This window comes from Aegilops tauschii, chromosome 7, assembly GCF_002575655.3.
Source record: "Aegilops tauschii subsp. strangulata cultivar AL8/78 chromosome 7, Aet v6.0, whole genome shotgun sequence".
Taxonomy (NCBI): Eukaryota; Viridiplantae; Streptophyta; class Magnoliopsida; order Poales; family Poaceae; genus Aegilops; species Aegilops tauschii.
The window spans coordinates 529,671,065-529,691,611 of record NC_053041.3 but is presented as its reverse complement, the minus strand read 5'-3'; positions in this window follow the sequence as shown (position 1 = coordinate 529,691,611).

The window sequence follows — 20,547 nt, the reverse complement described above, 5'->3', positions numbered from 1 at the left end:
TTCGCTTCAAATACAATGACCATAAGTGTTGTCAACAAAATACGGAGCACGCATCAAATGCAAAGTCCGTCAGTGTCATCAACAAAATATGGAGATGTATCATGAGCTAGATACCGTTGTACTACTGTATATGCTTATTTTCTTAGTGGCCGATTGCGTGTGTGGTGTGGTGGGCACATCATTTCTAGTTGTGGTGGGTCAACATGAAGACTCATGGGTCGGTTCCATCCCGCGCCACATATAGGTTGGACCGAGACGTGTTATACGAAGACCCATGTGGAGGACTCGGCGTACAACACGAAGCTACCAGAGTCGCGGAGGACTCTATCCCCACTGGTGATAAGCCGACTATATATGATTTGTAACCCTAGGCCCTTAGTATGTTATACAAGCTTGGGGGCTAGTTCGTCGATAGTATACACACACGCACAATGCCTGGTATTCACGTGTACTTTGTACACACCCCTATCACTAATATACAGTACCAGGAGTAGGCTCTTTCTTCAACTGCAAGGGTCCGATCCGAGCTAGGGTAAAACTTTGCCTCGTATTACCATCCAGCCTAACAGCCAAGGGTATCCTACCAAATGATATGATGAAATCATATCTACCAACTACTAAGAGAGAGGTGTGTCGGGGGGGCAATGTGTGCGAGAGAGGCCTAAAGATAATGTGCGTGCAGGAGACACGTAGGCACATATATGTGCGTATAGCGGGCTAGTAGAGACAGTGCATGTGTATATATGCATGTGAGAGAAATAGTGTTTTCCAACTGAGATTAGTGAAAAGAGTGGTACATAGTAGTCAGATAGAGAGAGAGAGAGAAACAGAGAGAGCATGTGCGTGAGACACCCCGACACCCTGAGAGAGATTGTGAGCATGTGTGAAAGAGAAATGCCGATGCATATAAAGTGTGTGCACTTATGCGTTAGATAGAGAGATATATAACGCGTTTGTGAGAAGGGGGCGAGGCATAGTGCAGCTACATGTAAAAGGAGGTTCTACGCATTAAATTAAAATATAAATGGCATTATTATTTTTGGATGAGATCATGAATTTTGCAAATTGCATATGGACGAAAATCGGTCTATCAGACACCCATACTCTATTGAATTCTAGCATGTGCATGTGTTTATTTCATATTATCGATCCATAGAGTGAGAGCGGTTTGAAATACAGGCAATGGATGCTTTTGCAATTCATATATAAACATTAATTAGTGCACTCCATGTTGTTAGTGTGAAGCACTTTATACATTTGTCACTTGCATGGATACATTCCAAATTGCTAGCTACGAAATAGAATACATGTCGAATTCAACATAAAGGGGGTTTTGAAGATTCGAATTCATAGGAAGTGCATTCATCTATTTGAACCCGAGATAATGGCATTTGTAAATCAGATGTAAAAGGGGGCATCAATCTTTGTTGTGAGTTTGAACATGCTATATATATTCATACACATATCTAACTTTTTTTTGCAACCAAGGAGATTATATCTGGAACCATGCATGAACTGAGGTAAGTTGCATATTTTTTAATATATACTCGTGTACAATGTATATTCAAATGTACCCCCTCCATTCCAAAATAATCGTAGCTTTAGGATTTTCAAGAGTAAAGATTTGTGAAGTTTGAAAATCCTGAAAGTTCAATTCAAGAGAACCGAAAACGTTAATGCTTCTGCTCCCAAATATTGGACGAAGCGCCAAATAGGCCTCTGGTCACCCGAAACCGCGCGAGACTAATGTTTTGGTGGTAGGAAATTACTGTCCTGACTCTGGCCCGTGTAGCCTATCGGCCCGATGTCCAAAGGTCTAAACCGGGGTAGGTTTGTAACTTCACCAAGACGCCAGTCTCAACCGCCTCCGAGAAGCATTCATACGCCGTTGGCGCCTACCCATGCGCTCGGCCGAAATCTATCCCGCCCACATTTGGGACACCTGACATGACTGTCCTACCCCCAACCCACAATATGTCCAAAATTTTAGATGGGGGCAAAGTTTGTAACTTTCCCCAAATTTCAAACAAGCGCTTCTCAAACCGAAACATTGTTCCCCCTTAGTTCCCCGCCTCCCTCCGTTTCCCCATTCATACTCTGTGGGCGCGAAAACGCCCTCTCCACCAGCCGCGAAACCACAGCCTCCTCCATCCTCCACCCCATAGCGGCCAATCCACCGCCGCCCTCCTCCATCACGCCGGAGTCGGTACCCCGACATCGTCGTCCAACGCAACCGCAACCGCAACGCCCTCAAGGACTTAGCAGCTGAAGCCGAGGCAGAGCTGCCTCCACGACGCCGACGCCGACGTGCGCCGTACCAGAACCACTCCGACCACGCCGTCCTGCGCCTCACTGCTGCGGCTCCACTGTCACAACCGTCCACCGCACCGGAGCTGTTCCCACTACGCCGTCGTTCGCCGCCTCGGATCTGCTTCCCTGCCGCCGACAGACGGCCACCGCACCACACTCAAACTTGGCCATGGGTTCGTCCAAGGCTGCACTATCCTCCACAACTTCTGGTTTCCGGCGAACAACAAGAAGATCGTCGGAAAAACAGAAGGAGGACATAGCACTACCAGCAGAAAGAGGTACTCCTCTTCCCTTATTCTGCAAATCTTACGTCTCCGCTCACACCGTATTCATCCCACGAAAGAAACTAGTTGAGCGCTTCTTACTGCATCTTCTTCGTGATACTAAATGCACAAGGTTTCCTCCCTTTTACTATTTCACCTTTGCTAGAAGTCAGTAGCCCGCATGGATTTCAATTCAGGGTCAGTCGAACCGCAATTAAAAGAAGCAGCACCCGCATAGGCGCGCGGAGCACCTAGTCCGCCTGTTCCCCGGGGAAGCGGTGCATCGGTGTCTATCATAGGGGTGTGGGGCGCAGGAGCTGCTTGCGCCCGATCTGGAGGTCGGCGGGGCTTGAATGGATGGCCGGGGGGCGGTGCCAAGCACGGTGGTGCGGTGAGGTCGAAGGGAGGGCGCAGGCAGGGGAGGAATACTGGGCCGGTGGTCGCTGGCGTTTCAAGGAAGATCGTCAACACTGACTGGCTGGAGGTAGATGAAGGCGACCTGCCCGTTCTTTGTACATCTGACGGTGCAGAAAAAAGGACTGACCTATTTGCTTTCAGTCGACTGTTATTTTCATAGAATCCTGTAGTAATTTAGTGTGCCATGCATGTTGTAGAGCTATCATATGTCTCTCGTCATTTATTTCTCACCGACCTGCTATCTGCTACCTTTACACTGTACTAATTGTGCACACACTTCACCCATACTCACACTATTGTTTTTTTATGCATGGGTATTTCAGACTCTGACGCAGTGTTGATGAATGCAGAAAAGAAAAGACAGAAGTCGCTCTAGTGTAATTCAAAGATAAGCACTAAGCGTTTCAGCGCTCTAATGGGTGCAGTGTCAGCAGTTGGAGACAGTAAACGTAGCTCTGCAGTTGATGATCTCAATTGCCACACACAACCATCCCAGGTGCTTGCTTTAACTTCGCGCTGTCAAATGTGGTTGCATGTTGCATATGGTGTCTAGCTTGTATTGCTTCCAATTTGGTTAAATTGCATCTGCTTACTTTACACATTATACCTTTGATAATGACATGCCTTCCTGTTTTTGATACATACTACATATGTCTATGAACCATGTTCGTACATTAAACTAATGCTCTTTTGTATCCCTCGTCAATCACTTATGATGAGATAGTCACCCGAGTGGGTTACTGTGAGACGCCCTACTCGTTTAAAGAGTGCAGTGTCATCCTCCCCACATGATTCTCAAGAAACAGCAAGGCTAAATCAAGATATTCAACGTAGCTCTCTAGTTGATCACCGCAATTCCCCCACACCACCATCGCAGGTGCTTGCTCTTACTTGGCAGTGTGATATGTGGTTGCATGTTGCATATGGTGTCTACCTTGAAATGCTTCTAATTAGGGTAAATTGCATCTACTTAGTTAACACATTATACCTGTGAATATGACATGCCTTCCTGTTTTTGGTACATACTACGTCTTTCTATTAACCATGTTCTTACATCAAACTACTTTTCTTGTGTATCCCTCATCAATGCTCCTAATTTGTTAAATTGCATCTCCTTAGCTTACACATTATACATGTGAATATGACACGCCTTCCTGTTTTTGGTACATACTACATCTGCCTATCACACCATGTTCTTACATCAAACTACTGTTCTTGTGTATCCGACGTCTATCACTTATGATGAGACAGTCACGCGCGTGGGTTAATATGAGACGCAATACTCTTATAAAGAATGCAATTTCATCCTCTCCACATGATTCTCAAGAAACAGCAAGCCTAAATGAAGATATTGAATGTAGCTCTGTACCTGAAGACCGCACTTCCCCTACACCACCATCACAGGTGCTTGCTCTAACTTTGCAGTGTGATATGTGGTTGCATGTTCCATACGGTGTCTAGCTTGTAATGCTTCTAATTAGGGTAAATTGCATCTTCTTAGTTTACACACTATACCTGTGAATATGACATGCCTTCCTATTTTTGGTACACACTACATCTATGTGTTAACCTTGTTCTTACATGAAACTACCTCTCTTCTGTATCCTGCATCAATCACTTATGATAAGTCACCTTTATTCGTTGCACATTGCATATTATTTCTAGCCTGTTGCCATGTATTGCTTCTAATTTGGTCAAATACATTTGTTAGGGCACCCTTTTAATTTGGCAGAGTGATATTGGTTTCATCTTTCATATGGTTTCTAGCTTGCATCGATTCTAACAAGTTCAAGCACCTTGTGCTTAGTTTACACTTTATACATCATACATGTCAATATGTCACGCCGTCCTATTTTTCATACATATTCCATCCTCCTATCATGCGGCTGCCTTACATGAAAGTAGTGTTCGTCAGTATCATGCATCAATGAGTTCTGAAGAGCAAATTTTATTCCTTTTTCTTGTGGGTTTGACTTGACAAGGCAAAATCAAGAAAGAGGAAGGAAAAGAGTAAGGAAGCCGATGATGGTGGTCCTCTGCAGCAACGTAAACGGAGCATCTGTACCGATTCTCCTTGTACTGATAGTGCATTCACTACAAAAAAATACACTTCCGTGATGATACGTGTTTGTCACAGCAGGTCGCGTTTTTTGTCATGCATGTACATCCATGACAAATTTATGACAGAATCAAGATAGTCATACCTGTGTTGTCGTAGAAGTGTTCCATGACATTACCAAAATTATCATCACGGAAGTGTCCACTTCCATAACGATAAACCGCGCGTCACAGAAGTGCTTTCGTCAAGGGTGACCGACACGTGGCATCCACCGTAACGGAACGCCGTTAAGCTATCGGTTCGGGTTTTGGATCCGATAACCCGTTAACAGCCCCGACCAGTGGGGATTTTCCACATGTAAAATCATCATTGGCTAGAGGAAACACGTGTCGGCTCATCGTTGGGACAGATGTCATCCACTCACTGGACAGAAGGCGCCTATGATACGTCGACACGTGGCACGGCCCAACAGTGGCCCATTCCCGTGAAAAGGCCGGCCCGTTTGACTTGGTCAAAAGCTGGCGGGCCGGCCCATGGAAAGCCTGTTAACAGCCTGTTCGCATATAGCCCATTTACAGCCCGCTAACCCAAGGCCCGTTACGCCCTATCCGAATTAGGCCCAGTAGCGTCATCTGGGACATCCAATATGATTCCAGCCCGTTTTCACTTCTGGCCCATGTATAGCTCATGAAGTCTTTCGGCCCATATGAGGCCCTTTGTAACTCTTGGCCCATTAGCGGCCCGTGCTGAAACTGGCCCGTAATGAACAGTGTATTACTTTACACCCATTAACGGCCCGTGGTGAAACTGGCCCGTAATGAACAGTGTATCACTTTATACCCATTAACGGCCCGTTATTCTGTTGGGCCGTTTCCAGCCCAAGTTAACTTTCGGCCTTCTGAGGGCCCATTTATTCTTGGGCTCATTTGCAGCATTCGGTTACTTACGGCCCGTTACTGTCATTTTCCGCTTGTGGGCCAAATTCAGCCCGTCGTTACAGTCGGCCCATTTGTGGACCGTTAGTCTGTTGGGCCATTTTCATAGCATCACCAAATACGGCCTATTAACGGCCCGTTATGGTCAGCCCATAAAATGTACGATTTCCATTAAAGGCCCGTCTACGGCCCATTAAAGGCCCGTACAAGACCCATAAATGAGTAGGCGGCCCATGGATCCTATGAGACGTAGAAGGCCCATGGATACTACAAGACGTAGAAGGCCCATGGATCCTACGAGACGTACAAGGCCCATGGATCCTACGAGACATAGAAGGCCCATGGATCCTACGAGACGTAGAAGGCCCATGGATCCGATGGCCCGTGAAGGGCCATGGTCGGGCGAGTTGGCCCCCGTTTGAACGATATAGCATATTCAAAGAATTATCCTACTCAATACTATACAACAAAGAGATCAAGGCATAGAAAGGTAGAATAATCCTACACTATACATTAAAGAAATTACAGCCGATTATACCCACTGGGCATTATGGTTCGGCACAGGTGATAATAAAGCATACACAAACAGCAAATTACATACACTGGGCAAATACAGCTCATGCCTCATGGACGCGCATCAACTTAACTCCATTTGAACTATAATCTCTTCAGAAAATAGGATTGGCCGGATTCAGATAGCACAAATTTCAGTCTGCAAAATCTCCAATTCCTTCATGGTTACCTCAGTGTCTTGTTTCATTTTTTTGACTCCTGCATCTAATACCTGCATGTCCAGTCTCAACTTGTTGATTATACGTTGACAATCATGTACACGTTGTCTTGCCACCTCTAGTTGATGCTCGAGAACATTAGCACATTCCAATTCCAATCCATAATCATTCGGTAACGGCCATGCCGCACTGCTCACAGATCTTTGTGTTGATGTCACTTCATCCTGAAATGTTTCTGTAAGTACACATGACTAGGGAAAAAATATAGTTACAACAGTGAAGCGAACAAGACACTATTTTGTACTACATGGCAAAACAGGACTAACAATAATGCTACACGTCACTTTCAAAAAAATGTTACACGTCATGAAGCATAAGCAGGTGATATTTTAAAAATTATAAAAAAAGATAGTTTGTGTAGCCTGCATACAGAAATCCCTCTTAGCTCACCAGAGGAGCATGATGTTGGGGCCCAATCGAAAACACCGACAAGTTACAAATTTAGACAGCATGTTGCGTATAAGTAAGCAAGCAGTTGGCCATTCTGTGCCTCAATTAAAGTCTTAGGGAGCATAATGAACAGCAGAGGGTTTCATACAAACATACTACAGCAAGCAAAACTATGCAATCATTAGCGTAGTATAAACTAGATTGTGAGCCTCATGCAATAATAGTTGGTTAATAGACTTCAAAGCTTCAGGCACACTTCGGCAGAGTAATTAAATGGTAAGGCCTTTAATTATGTCAACTAATAGTGATACAAGTACCGAACATCAGGCATGATTATTTGGGCATCTCATTAACTGAGGACAAATAAAGCAATTGAAAAGAGAAAATTAACTATGCCTGAAACAAACAAGGAATTGAACTGTTGAGTTGCATACAGTGACTTACCTTAGCAGGTTGAAGAGGCTCAGCGCAGCTCCTACTTCTCTTGCAAGGCTCCTTCCTAACATCTTGTACTTGGAAATCCTCAATCTTATCTTCATTGCACCCCCTCTGCAAGGTGACACAAACTAGTTACTCGTCTCCTTGGAAGATAAATATGCATACTTTCCAGTCTGTGAACACAAAAGGATGAGATAATAACAAAACAACACCACATAATGAAACATGCCGCATCTCTTGCACTTGCACACAATGAAATGAGCATTTACTATATCTGCACTATGTAAAAACTAGGCATACCTTCGAATTGGATCTCCAGGTACTCTTGGAAAGCCTACTATAGTGTACAGCCAAACCTTTATGTCACCTATGAGTTAGACAAGGCCCCACTACAGCAGCCCTTAGTATTTAAATCGTTGACAAGCTCTGTTAGAGTGTTAGGTCAAGAACAACAAGTAATCAAAGCAAACAGTCCTAGTATGGCTGGCTGATGCAAACAAGCAATTGAACAGATGTGTGAACAAATCTTACATATCAAGAAAAGAAGCAAAGAAGGAGGCTTAAAGACCATCACTTGACTGACCAGATTTAAGGGGCATTTAAACATCATGTGCAACGTATGAACTAACATAAACATTGCATATTCCAGATTCTATAATGGAATGCACATGTATTAGGTTATGCCATGTATGATGATGCCTAAATGTACAGATAGCAGGCAGGAGTGATTCATCATTGCACGCACAATTGAATTGGAGGTTAAGGGCCAGTTCGATTCCACCTTTTCAGGGCCTATTGTCAAAATAAGCCATAAAAGATGTAAAAAAGTCATTTTTGAGTTATGGGCTTGCGCTTAACTAATTTCGCTCTAGAGGGGGGGGGTTTCGGGTAGAACCTCACTAAAAATTGAAGGGAAGGGGAATTGTGAAATGACTCTGTTGTCTGCCTATATTACACTCAAAATGCAACTGCTGACGCCCGTGTCATACCTGACCCTCAAGTAAAAACAAATACGCAAGCATTCATTGCCCTGCCCGCTTGCATCTCCTCTCCCCTTTCCCTCTACCTTAATCCCCTGCCTGCAGCACTAGGGTTCCTCCAGCGAGCCGTCGCCTCTGGTCCCATCTGGCCTGGTCCTCGACGATGCTATGTCCAGCAAGGCTACACGGCCGGCGGGTAGGGGCAAATCTCCCTGGCTGCTCCTCCCTCTGGCGCCGCCCCTGGTCTCCAGCAGCTGCTCCACTGTGGTTCGTTCAACGCACTACTCCGGCGGGCGCTGCACAACTACGGCTGATGCCACACTGCGGCAGAAGGCACCTTATTCCCCCTCCCCTCCTCCCAGGCCATGGCCTTGAGGTGTTGTTGAAGGATGAGCTCATCCAACAAGGTGAGGATCTCCTCTGATTTTTTGCCAAATTTTCATTCTGATCCACTATACGATGAATTGCTATGAGCTGCTTCTGCTGCTGCTATATGATGCATTGTTATGAGCTGCTCCTGCTGCTGCTATATGATGAATTTCTATGAGCTGCTGCTGTTGTATGATGAGTTGCTATGAACTGCTGCTGCTATATGATGAATTGCTATGAGCTGCTGCTGCTATATGATGAGTTGCTACAAGCTGCTCCTGCTGCTGCTATATGATGAATTGCGATGAGCTGCTCCTGCTGCTGCTATATGATGAATTGCTATGAGCTGCTGCTGGTATATGATGAATTGCAGACTGCTGCTGCTGTATGATGAGTTGCTATGAGCTGTTGCTGCTGCTATATGATGCTTTCAGGTGGTGCTGCTATACGATAATAACCAGCCACTTGGACCATCGAATTTCAATAAATAATTGTTCTTCATTTAAATGTGGGTCATGCGTTCTTCGTTTAAATTAGGCAATGGGATCTCTATGGAAAACATCGACCAAAGTAGATTGTGCCAAGTAGATGGTATCTTTGTATTTGCATTTTGAGCAAATAGTGATGGTCTGTTTTCCTATCATATTAATTACTGCACTGGGTTCAATTTGTGATGTTTGCAAGTCAAATTTATTTCCATATGGGCAGCAAAATGAAAAAAATATAATGCAATCTAGACTTTCCACTGATCATACCAAAGATAAGCTAAAAACGCAATGAAAAGAACTGGTTGGCTTATTACATGGAGCTTATATTCACAGGTGCTTATTTTCTTAGGATAACTCGTAATAACTGTCCCTAAGAAACTTGGCTAATAGAACTGGCATACAAATAACATGTCACGATGATTGCAATGGAGGAGTGACGTACCATAGCACACTGTATAGGCTCACCGCTGCCTCTCCTTTTTTGCGATGTTCCATGAAATTGCCACATACATCTTGTACGTTTTCATTGTGTAACCCTATCTGCAAGTTGACACGGCTAATTTCAGACATCTCTACATGATACTACATTGCATATCCCTTGCGCATATTTAAACCACCAATTAACGATTGTGTGCGTACCATAAACTAGCCATGACTCTGTATGCTCGACTAGCAGACACTCTAAGGGAGCCTAATGTAGTGCACTAGAATTCCTACATGCCACCTACGATTTTGTGTAATGTACTGCCCCTGTTCCTAAATATATGTCTTTGTAGAGATTCTAGTATGGACCACATACAGATGTATATAGATGCATTTTTGAGTGTAGATTCACTCATTTTGCTCCGTATGTAGCCTATAGTGGAATCTCTAGAAAGACTTATATTTAGGAACGGAGGTACGAGGTAGTATCATGTATGACATCTACATATCTAATTTAGCAGCCAGTAGTAGAAATCATTGTCTGCACAAAGGGATTACTGGTCGAAAATCCTAGCAAAGCACGCTGGCAGGCACAGAACAATACAAGAGAGAGAGACGCGCTTACATGATCATAGCAATGCCTCAGTCCAGGATCTTGGTGGGCCAAGCTGTTAGATCCAGAAGAAACATCGTCCTTGTAGTTTTTGCCAGCTGCATAACAGGTAACAGCGACCGGTTAGTATATTTGAAGTACATCGGGCAGGTGATGTTGGACGGGTTTAAAGGTGACAAGTACCTAGGCCGTGGCGGGTGCTTGGCATCTCTCCAGACGGTGGGAATCAGGTTATAAACATCGAGGGTGATGACGCTGCGCTGGCTGTCGGGGTCCGGTAAGAAGATCTAGAACCGTCGAGTAGGGTGTTTGTGGAGCGGCTCCGGTAGGGTAGACTACGGTATGGGCGAAGCGGATCTGTCGCCGTGGACGAGGGCGTAGGTGAAGCTGCTCCGGTGGTTGGGTCAAGGATGGTGTCGACGACGCGGATCTGCGGCCGTGGACGAGGCGTCAGAAGCTGCTCCGGTGGTTGGGTTAAGGATGGTGTCGACGATGCGGATCTGCGGCCATGGACGGGGTGTCAGAAGCTGCTCCGGTGGTTGGGTTAAGGATGGTGTCGACGATGCGGATCTGCGGCCGTGGACGGGGCGTCAGAAGCTGCTCCGGTGGTTGGGTTAAGGGTGGTGTCGACGATGCGGATCTGCGGCCGTGGACGGGGCGTCAGAAGCTGCTCCGGTAGGTTGGATGAGGGTGCGAGGAAGCGGATCTGAGGCCGTGGACTTGTGAGTTGGCAAAGCGGACCCGGTAGGGTTGAGAATGGTATAGGCGAAGCTACTCCGGTAGGGTTGACGATGGTGTCAGCGAAGCGGCTCTGGTAGGGTTGAGGAAGGTGTCGGTGAAGCGGCTCCGGTAGGGTTGAGGAAGGTGTCGGTGAAGAGGATCAGAGGCCGTCGACGGGGGCGTCGGTGGGGCGGCTCCGGGGGGTGTGGACGAAGCGTCTCCGGTGGGGAGTATGAATGAGCCGCTGCAAATGCGCGGCGGTTGACGAGAGTACCGGCGAAGTAGATCCGGCGCCGTGGACAAGGCCGGCACTGAATGGGCTATGGTACAGTGGTGGATGAGCAGTCTACTTGTTTCTAGGGGAGGTGGGAGGGGTAGATGCGGCCGCAGAAGCAGATCCGGCGAGGTGGACGCCGCTAGCAGTGAATGGGCTATGGTACACCGGTGGATGAGCAGTCTAGGGTTTCGAGAGGGGAGGGGAGAAAGGGCGATGAAGTACGGACGGCGTGATGTAAGATGCTCTGGTGCTGTGGAGTTAGTCGTTTTTGCAGGAGGGGGAGAGGAAATGGGGTGCCGTGTAGTGGGGGAACCGGAAGTTACCAAAGCAGCCCCGACCTATCATGTAGATGAGGGCGGTATTGTAACTGTTGGTCCCCGTGCACCAAGGACAAAAGGGGGATTTCGCATGCTAAAGACTAAGGTGGCGGAAATTTTAGAAGGAGGCGGGAGATTTTGCCGCCCGCGGGATCATTCGTATCCAGTTTCAACTAATTTTGGACCGTGCTAGCGGGAAGTTCATGCTAGACTGTGTACACGGGGCACGCGTCAGCAGTTAATAACTGGTGTGAAGTCCACCCCAGAAAAAAAGACAATAACTCGGGATGATGCGCCGATAACTTGGACGTTCACACGGGCGCGGCCAATCGTACAGGTGTAGTGGCGCATTCACAAAAAAGGGATCAAACGCTCAACCTATGTATTTCTCGTGTAAATAGATAATTTAGTGCCATTGGTTATTTACTTTAAACATAATGCATTGACGTGTTAGTATAGAGGCGCACAAAAAGAAATGGATATTGTAGTCAGCTACTTAAAAGTGTTACCTCATATGATTACATAGCCTCCATTCCATAAATTGCGTACCCGTTGAATTCATATATGAATATTACATATATTACTTCAAAATAGAAACTTAAATCATCCAAGACTAATGAATTTGAATGCAAGAGTAACAATGGTGCATATACATGATAGCTACATTGGTTGTTTGAAGAAACATCACTGTAACTTTGGCATGCACAATTGAAAAGGTTTATTTAAATAGAAAAAAATGTGATATGTGAGTGTCCAATCTTTATAGCGTTGAATCGATATTGTACCTTTGGCCACGATACGAAGTAGATATTGACTTATGTTCAAGCGATGCACACCCATGATCGCTAGATAGTGATACGTGAATGAATTGTGCAATCTCTCTCACACGCATACATATCTCATTTCCGTGTGGGCATCGGAATCACACACGCGCACTTCGTGTATTTCTCTCCCTCCGTCAGGGTTAAATTCATCTTTCTACCCCGTCCTACAAGTCTCTCACACAGAAACACACACGCTCTCTATGTCTAACACACCCACCCCTTTAATTCCGCCCACCCATAGCCACTAATGTCTCAAAGTATAATAATGTCTCTCACACATATGCTATCTACCTATCCCTTAATATAGCTAGATATGTGTCACACAAACTCCTTCTCCCTACTAGCAAGATACCCATGCGTTGCACGGAACATCAAGATGCATTTGTATGAGAAGTTTATCTTGTGGGAGAAAAGGATGAACGAGGGAATGCCTTATTTGCAAATGCAGAGAGGGGTGTGGGTATCTTTTTGCAAAATTGCCATAGTTTCCTTCCTGTCCGTCGGATATAAATCGGATGGCCTATATTGCAGGATGGCAGGAACACCATCATCACCAACTCTGTTTTTTATAAGAGTAGAGATGTGAGTGTCACTGCACCCCCCCACACACACCCACACTTCCCAACACCGAAGGAGTAGGGTGACACCTCGATCTTGATACTAATCTATCGACTGGCTTCTCTCTCAAACATACACACACACACACACACTACCCGGCACCGAAGGAGTAGGGTGGCACATCGATCTTGATAATAATCTATCTACTCCTCTTTCAAACACACACACACACTCGCTAGTTGTGCCTCTGTGCCTACCACGCACACTCTCGATACGTCTTTCTCTCCCTCCCCCCCCCACAACAATGACAGCAGAAGGGTGACAACTCGATCTGATCATAATCTGTCAATTGGTTTCTCTCTCAAACATTGTGTCTCGGTGCCTCGCTCGGTAGCCCCCTCGATATGTAGACTTCTCACGCGCGCACAGCTGTAGTGACGATGACGCTAAACCCAGTGTGCCTTGTTTTTACCGGCCTCATGTGATAGTTTTCACCCTGTTTTCTGTTAATTAACAAGGCAACCTTTTCTTTGTTACTACTAGTGAATCTGAAATCATTCGGGGCAGACATAAAATATATCACTTCAACCCAATTATCGCAGCAACTATTTTAAAAGAAATTAGCTAGCTGCCCGTGCGTTGCACGGAACATCAAGATGCATTTTTATGAGTAGTTTATCTTGTGAGAGAAAAGGTTGAACGAGGGAAGTCCTTATTTGCGAACGTGGAGAGACGTGTGGGTATATTTTTGCAAAATTTCCATAGTTTCTTTCCTATCCGTTAGATATAAATCCGACGGCCTATATTGCAAGATGGCACGCACACCATCATGACCAACTCTGTTTTCTACTCCCTCCGTCCGAAAATACTTGTCATCACAATGGATAAAAAGAGATGTATCTAAAACTAAAATACATCTAGATACATTTCCTTTTATCCATTTTGATGACAAGTATTTCCGGACGGAGGGAGTATTTGTCTTTTTAGAGAATTCAACAAGTGACTATGACCGGTCCTTACCAACATACTCAAAAAAGTAGTCCATAATTTTGATGTTACCCTCTTTTCTTGGCGGTGCAGTGCCATCTGGATACCTCATAAATAAATCAAGGACAAATCTGACCCCTTCCTGAAAAGACATACGGAGCAAAATGAGTGAATCTACACTCTAAAATATGTCTACATACACATCCGTATGTGGTAGTCCATTGGAAATCTGAAAAAGACAAATATTTAGGAACGAATGGAGTATATATAAGAGTAGACATGGAGATATATCTCCAGCATGGTCTACAACAAAAATATGCTGGGCTGGTTAGCGTCGGATGCTCGCAACGCGATGAAATGAGTTCGAATTCTGTCTTTTAACTTTATATTTTTATATTATATATTACTCTACTTATTTAATATATACTTCTTTCGCTAATGTACTGACAGTGGAACCCACAGAGTACTTAGAATACAAGATTAAGGATGGACTTGTTTCTTTTTAACTTTCTGTACGAAGCTGTAGCCACCCTGCAAGTCACGTGTACACTTTACATGCAATTAACTTTTTATAGAGGGACAATCATACAGGCAATTAACTCAAATGGATTGGATATCACTCTATTATTTCCAGCATAAAGAGCATCTCCAACGGCAGCCGGCAAATTTCCTCCCGCTTCCTTAAGCGGAGGACGACATCAAACGCCAGCGGCATACATTTTTACAACTCTAACCAACCAGATGAAATTCGTGCAAACACGGACTGATTTCATATAAGCATGAAGGATTTCGTATAAAAAATCCGGATCTTCATATAAACATGATGGATTTCATTACATTTACATGAACTAAGAGGTGCCAATCCGGCTCTCTTGTATAATTAATACTCCCTCCGTCCGGAAATACTTGTCCTATAAATGGATGTATCTAGACTTATTTTAGTTCTAAATGGCCGCCCGCGGATCCCTTTGTCTTCCTCATGTCCGTCAGACACTTGCGGGGTCGACGAAGGTCCTCGGAAGAGACGAAGCAGCAAAGAAACCACCTAAATCCGCGGTCGTCGCCTCGGCGGTGGCCTTCATGGGTCCCAAGTGGCGGCGGCCTCCCGTGTTCTACTTATCCGCGATGATGGCGGCGGACACGGAGAAGCTGGCCACCGACTCGTCGCTCTCCATGCACCCGGCTTCTGTCTCTGCCTGCATGGCGCTGCCGCAGGCACGGGAGGCGCGCCCACAGACACGGGAGGCGCGGCCACCGCAGACACTGATGGCGCGATGCGACGCGGCAGCGACGGCTCCCGTACCGGCGTGCTAGCCACCGTGCTGGCGTGGAGCAACTCGCCACTCCTCATCGAGCTGAACTGGAGCGGCGAGTTGCTGAACCACGCGCCTACTTGGGGCGGCAACTGGCTCCGTCGGGCCAAGCGAGGTTGATGAAGCACCGAGTGGCCTCGCCCGTATCCGGAGGGCTCACCGGGCCACCCAGCCGGGTAATATGCCGGAGAACGGCTCATCAGAAGCCATCGGAAGAGTGGAGAAAATGGTGAAGGAGGAGATGGGGGAGCGGCGGAGGGGTGCGATTCTTGCCCGCTGTCTGTCTGGCCTCGTGTAAATAGAGGGCGGACGGTAGGAGCTTGGCCGGCGTCTGGCCTTGTTTAAACTGAGGGCGGACGGGAGGAGCTCGGCCGGTGTTGCATTTAATTCCGGCCCGCTCATGAACGGACGTGTGGCAGGAGTAGGATTCTCGTTTTGCATGCGGGTTTAACGGAGGGGTTTAATGGAGGCGCCGGGCGTGCAGCGGGCGGCGCAGTACTATTCGATTTGACAGCAGTAATGAGCCGTCAAATCACAAAGGCCCTCGCCTCTCGTGAAACCGACCGAGCTAGACTGCCCCGCCCTCTAACCTTTTAAAAAATGTATATACTCCACTTTTGTACAGTAGTAGTATCGATGGATTGCGCGATGGAGCAAAACTTGAAAAAAAAAGGTGAGCGCTCGTCGCCAAATTATGCATATAGTACTATTAAAAAGGCTTGTCACAATAATGGTGTCCAGCACAAGTGCACAACCCACCCCTCAAATAAAACTAAGCACCCTGGAATTCTTTGACAAAACTAAGCACCCTGAAATTCTTTGACAACTAAACTGCTGGCTATATGATGTTGGCCATATATATTGTACGTATATAATGTGAAGAAACGAGTGGTAGTACTATACCAACTAAAAGATGAAATGTAAGAAATACTAGTATGTGCGTACTGAAGAGTTAAAGTAACAAGAAGAAACATAACATAGTTCTGCTGGGGGCTCAGCACAACACACCCCTCAAATTAAATCAAGCACACCTGAAATTAAACTTTGCAACTATTCCGGTAGACACTGCATTAGAACCACCATGAGCAACGACACTGCCACCTTACTCGGAGTCCTCGTCCACGTCCTCGACTTCGTCCTTGTCCCTCTTCCTCTTGGCCGATACTTCTTTGCTTGAACCGCACACCTGGCTGTTGCTCTTCATCCAACCCTTGTAGATATTGAAGCAAAGGTAGCCATCCATTGCAGCGTAGTGGATGTGGTCTATATCTAGTACATTCCGCTGCCATGCATGACGTGAAACGTGTATGGAGGTTTCTCCAGTTTACCGTACGAAGGATGAACCATGGCTCCTGCCAGGGTCAGCATTGAAGGCTGACGAGAGGACACCAGCTGATTCTTCTGGAGGTCGAAGGTGTTGCCTACAATGAGGCCTATCCGACGCAGGACTTCTTTGTCGTTACCAAAGTCTACAGTAATGAATTTGACTAGGTTGCTCTCGAGGAAGTCCTTTGAATCCTGGCACTCAACGTCGGCATGGCATATGTGGTAGACCAAGCATAAGTCATGCACGCAAACCTGGATCACGGCGGGCTTCTTCCTCTCTTCATCCTTTAGATCCTTCTCTCGTCCCAGGACTGTGGTGTACTCAACATCTAGCCCAGCGACCCACTCATCATCTGAGTCTTCGAACATGCGTCTGAAGCGAGAAAGGCATCCTTTCACCGTCGCGGAAGAACTGGTGTAGATGACGTAGAACTCATCGCCGGTGATGGTTCTAACCTTGTACTCACCGCCGATCGGGGAGATTTGGGACGCCATGGATTTGGGAGGAGGGTTAGGATTAGTGGAACTGCCGTAATGTGAATGGACGGGACGACTAGGAGCGAACCGCCATAGTATTGAAGGACGTACGGGGACGAGTAGGAGCGAACTGCCAGCGTGCGAGCGGCAGGGTAGTGGCTTTCCATTCTCCCATGATACGGGCTTCCGAGAGCCCTTGGATCTGAGATCGAACGGTTGCATGGCGTGATTCTAGACCTATGGGTGAATATCCTATCCTAGAGGGTTATTCTGCAAATTTTCAGCAACTTAGCATGCGACCGTTTGATCTCAGATCCAAGGGCTGCCAGCAGCCCGTATCGTGGTCGCGCCTACCACGACCGTCGCGTCGCTCGTGCGGTCGCGCCCTTGGAGATTTAACACGGTGCGTTAGGCTATCTGATGTTGGCATGTCATACATAGTCATCACTTAGTCACTCATACTACACCAAGGTTTTGGCTATAAGGTTGGCTATAAGTGTATTTCTTTTTTTACTTCTCTCTATCTCTTTCTTCGTACTCCCTCCATCCCATAATATAAGAACGTTTTTGACACTAGTGTAGTGCCAAAAACGTTATTATATTATGGGACACAGGGAGTACTAATATTTATTGCATTGCCAAGGAGTGACCTCTTCCAATGAAATGGTGTTGCTAAGTTTGCTTCATTTAATTAGCTATAGACTCAAAATTGTCTTTTCACCTAGGTACACGCGCTTAGCACCGTTTCTTCCTTGGGTCACCAAACTAGTCTCTCTCTTCTTGATTACTTGCCTCATCAGACTTTATGCCTATGTGGCAAGCTTAAGCACCTGTAGGAGCAAGTACAATAGTGCGCTTTACATGGCATTTTTGCATATGTGGAGGAAAGAGAGGCAAGGAAAAAGTTGAGAAGTGGGCTCTCATGCAAGAGCCAGCCTCTAATACATGGTGGAGCATTGGGAGAGGCACCTGTATGGAGGTGGTCAGGAATCAGGAGACTCACGCCGGTCGTAGCGCCGCAGTTAAAATGATAATGGCAAGTCAAATCACGGGGCCCCACCTATCCAGCAGTAACTCGCTGTCAAATCACACAGCCCTACGTTTGCAGCAGCCTACTCCCTCGTCTTCTCGCGTCTCTGTCGAACCGACTAGGCGGAACTGCCCCGCCTGTCGCGCAGGAACAGCCCGCGTAGTATACTCCCTCCGTCTAGGTGACCAAGGTGGAGAGAAAAACGAGAGAACTTAATGTTTAGTATTTGCTAAGGCCGGTTGTAATGGTACTAGCCTTAGCAATTTTGATGAGGTGTCATAGAATTAAATGAAGAAAGAGAGAGAGTCGAGTACTATGTGTCATACATGGCAATAAATAAAGTACTACATGATACTAATATATGATACATGGTGCAGGAGTACTAAGTATTATTAATACAATTTTGCTAGAACTCATCTAGATGAGATATAATTTGGTCTCATTCATCTTTTATAGCCATTGGATGTGATGCTATATAAGATGTGTGTGTGCTGACGTGGGTTGTATTTGTTCTTGTGCAACGAACTGACCACTTCATGTCATGTTTGATAGTCTCAAGTCATTAAAAGCATACAAGCCCCACATCTCTTCTTGGTTGATTCCTCTATTTATGTCAAAAAATAAGAAACAACGTGAGAGTTAATGCACCACGCCTATGTGTTTACTATTTGGTTTTCGTAAGATGACTTAATACTCACCTAGACGGAGGGAGTATTCGATTTGACAGCGGGCGACGCAGTTCCCGATACGGCTTTAATGCAGACGAGGGAGGGAGTAGCGGTTCCCGATATGTTGAACGGCCAATGCATCCTCCTTCAATTAATGCATGAGGGAAGTAATGGGAGGAGGTCCGGGAAAAGAAGCTGCACGATGTGAATGCAACGCAGTTTGCCCTCATTGCCCTCATATAAAGGCGCCCTCCATTCCAATGCATCTACCACATCGTACGCACCTAAGCATTTGCCTAAGCACCTACACTAAGCGCAAAAGAGCTCACTCTAGACCCATGGCGGCGATGCGCGTGAGCGGCCAGCGGCTGCGCCAGATGGTCCACGACGCCGGCCTGCGGCATGGCGCCGAGGATCGTCTCCAGACGGTGTTGGAGACCGGCTGGTGGATGGCCGCCGTCGACGCCAACTACGACTCTCAGTTGGACCAGATGGTCATTGCCACCAGCAACAAGTTCACCGTCCTCAAGAAGCTCGCGGACGACATCGCCGTACTCCTCCAGCCCGCGCGCCCGGGCTCCTCATTGCCTGCCACCCTAATCGGCCTCCATGGCCGGAACCTCTTTCAAGCACTGGTGGCCCTGCGACTGCCCACCGACGCCACGAAGAATGTCCACCTGGAGGTCGCGCTCGCCGCGAGGCGCCTCGCCCTGCAATAATTCATCGACCTACACATCCACGTGTACGAGCAAATCGTGTACATAGGTATCTACAAGGCCAGTGAGGACGCTACGACGTTGGCCTTCCTCAACCGGCTGGAAGCCTTGGATGCCTTTGCTGAGAAGCACCTCGACCTCGCCACAAAAGCCGCCGCTCCTTAGCCGCCGGTCGGTGGCCCGGCGCACTAAGTTGAGGAGGAGGAGGTCGTACGTTCGTGGATCCATCTTTCTTCTTGCCTTCTATAGCCACCACTGCGATCGCATCATCGTGGCCTTAATTCTTATTGTGTTGTTGCATTCTCGTTCCAGTCAATACCGACATGTGCGATCCCTTTGCTTAATTATATGCATCACTTTAACTAGTACTCCATCCGTCAATTTATAAGTTGCGCTTACCTTTCCATCAACTTCGTGCAACGCACGGGCATCTTGCTAGAAACACTAGAATATGTCTATATAATCCGTATGTGATAGTCCATTTGAAATCTCAAAAAAGACAAATATTTAGGTACGGAGGGAGTAATATATTAGGAGTGTATCAAAACAATAGTGATTTCTTTCAAGTTTGTGAACAAATACTACTATTCTACTACTTTGGATCCGTCGCAACGCACGGGCACATTGCTGGTAAAAGGAAAAGGTCTGTCGCGTTCGCGTTGCACCCCCACACACCCGAGAATCGGGAGTACAACACGGCCCGTCCGGTACGACACATAGCTTAGGGAAGGCGTGTTGCCTAGCATTTTCACTTTCATGTGGGACCGCCGTTGAGCAAACCGACACCCCGCCCGCCGCCGGGTTGGAAAACAGAAACGAGGGGAAGATCTAGCTGTAGCACGGAAGCCAAGAAATTTG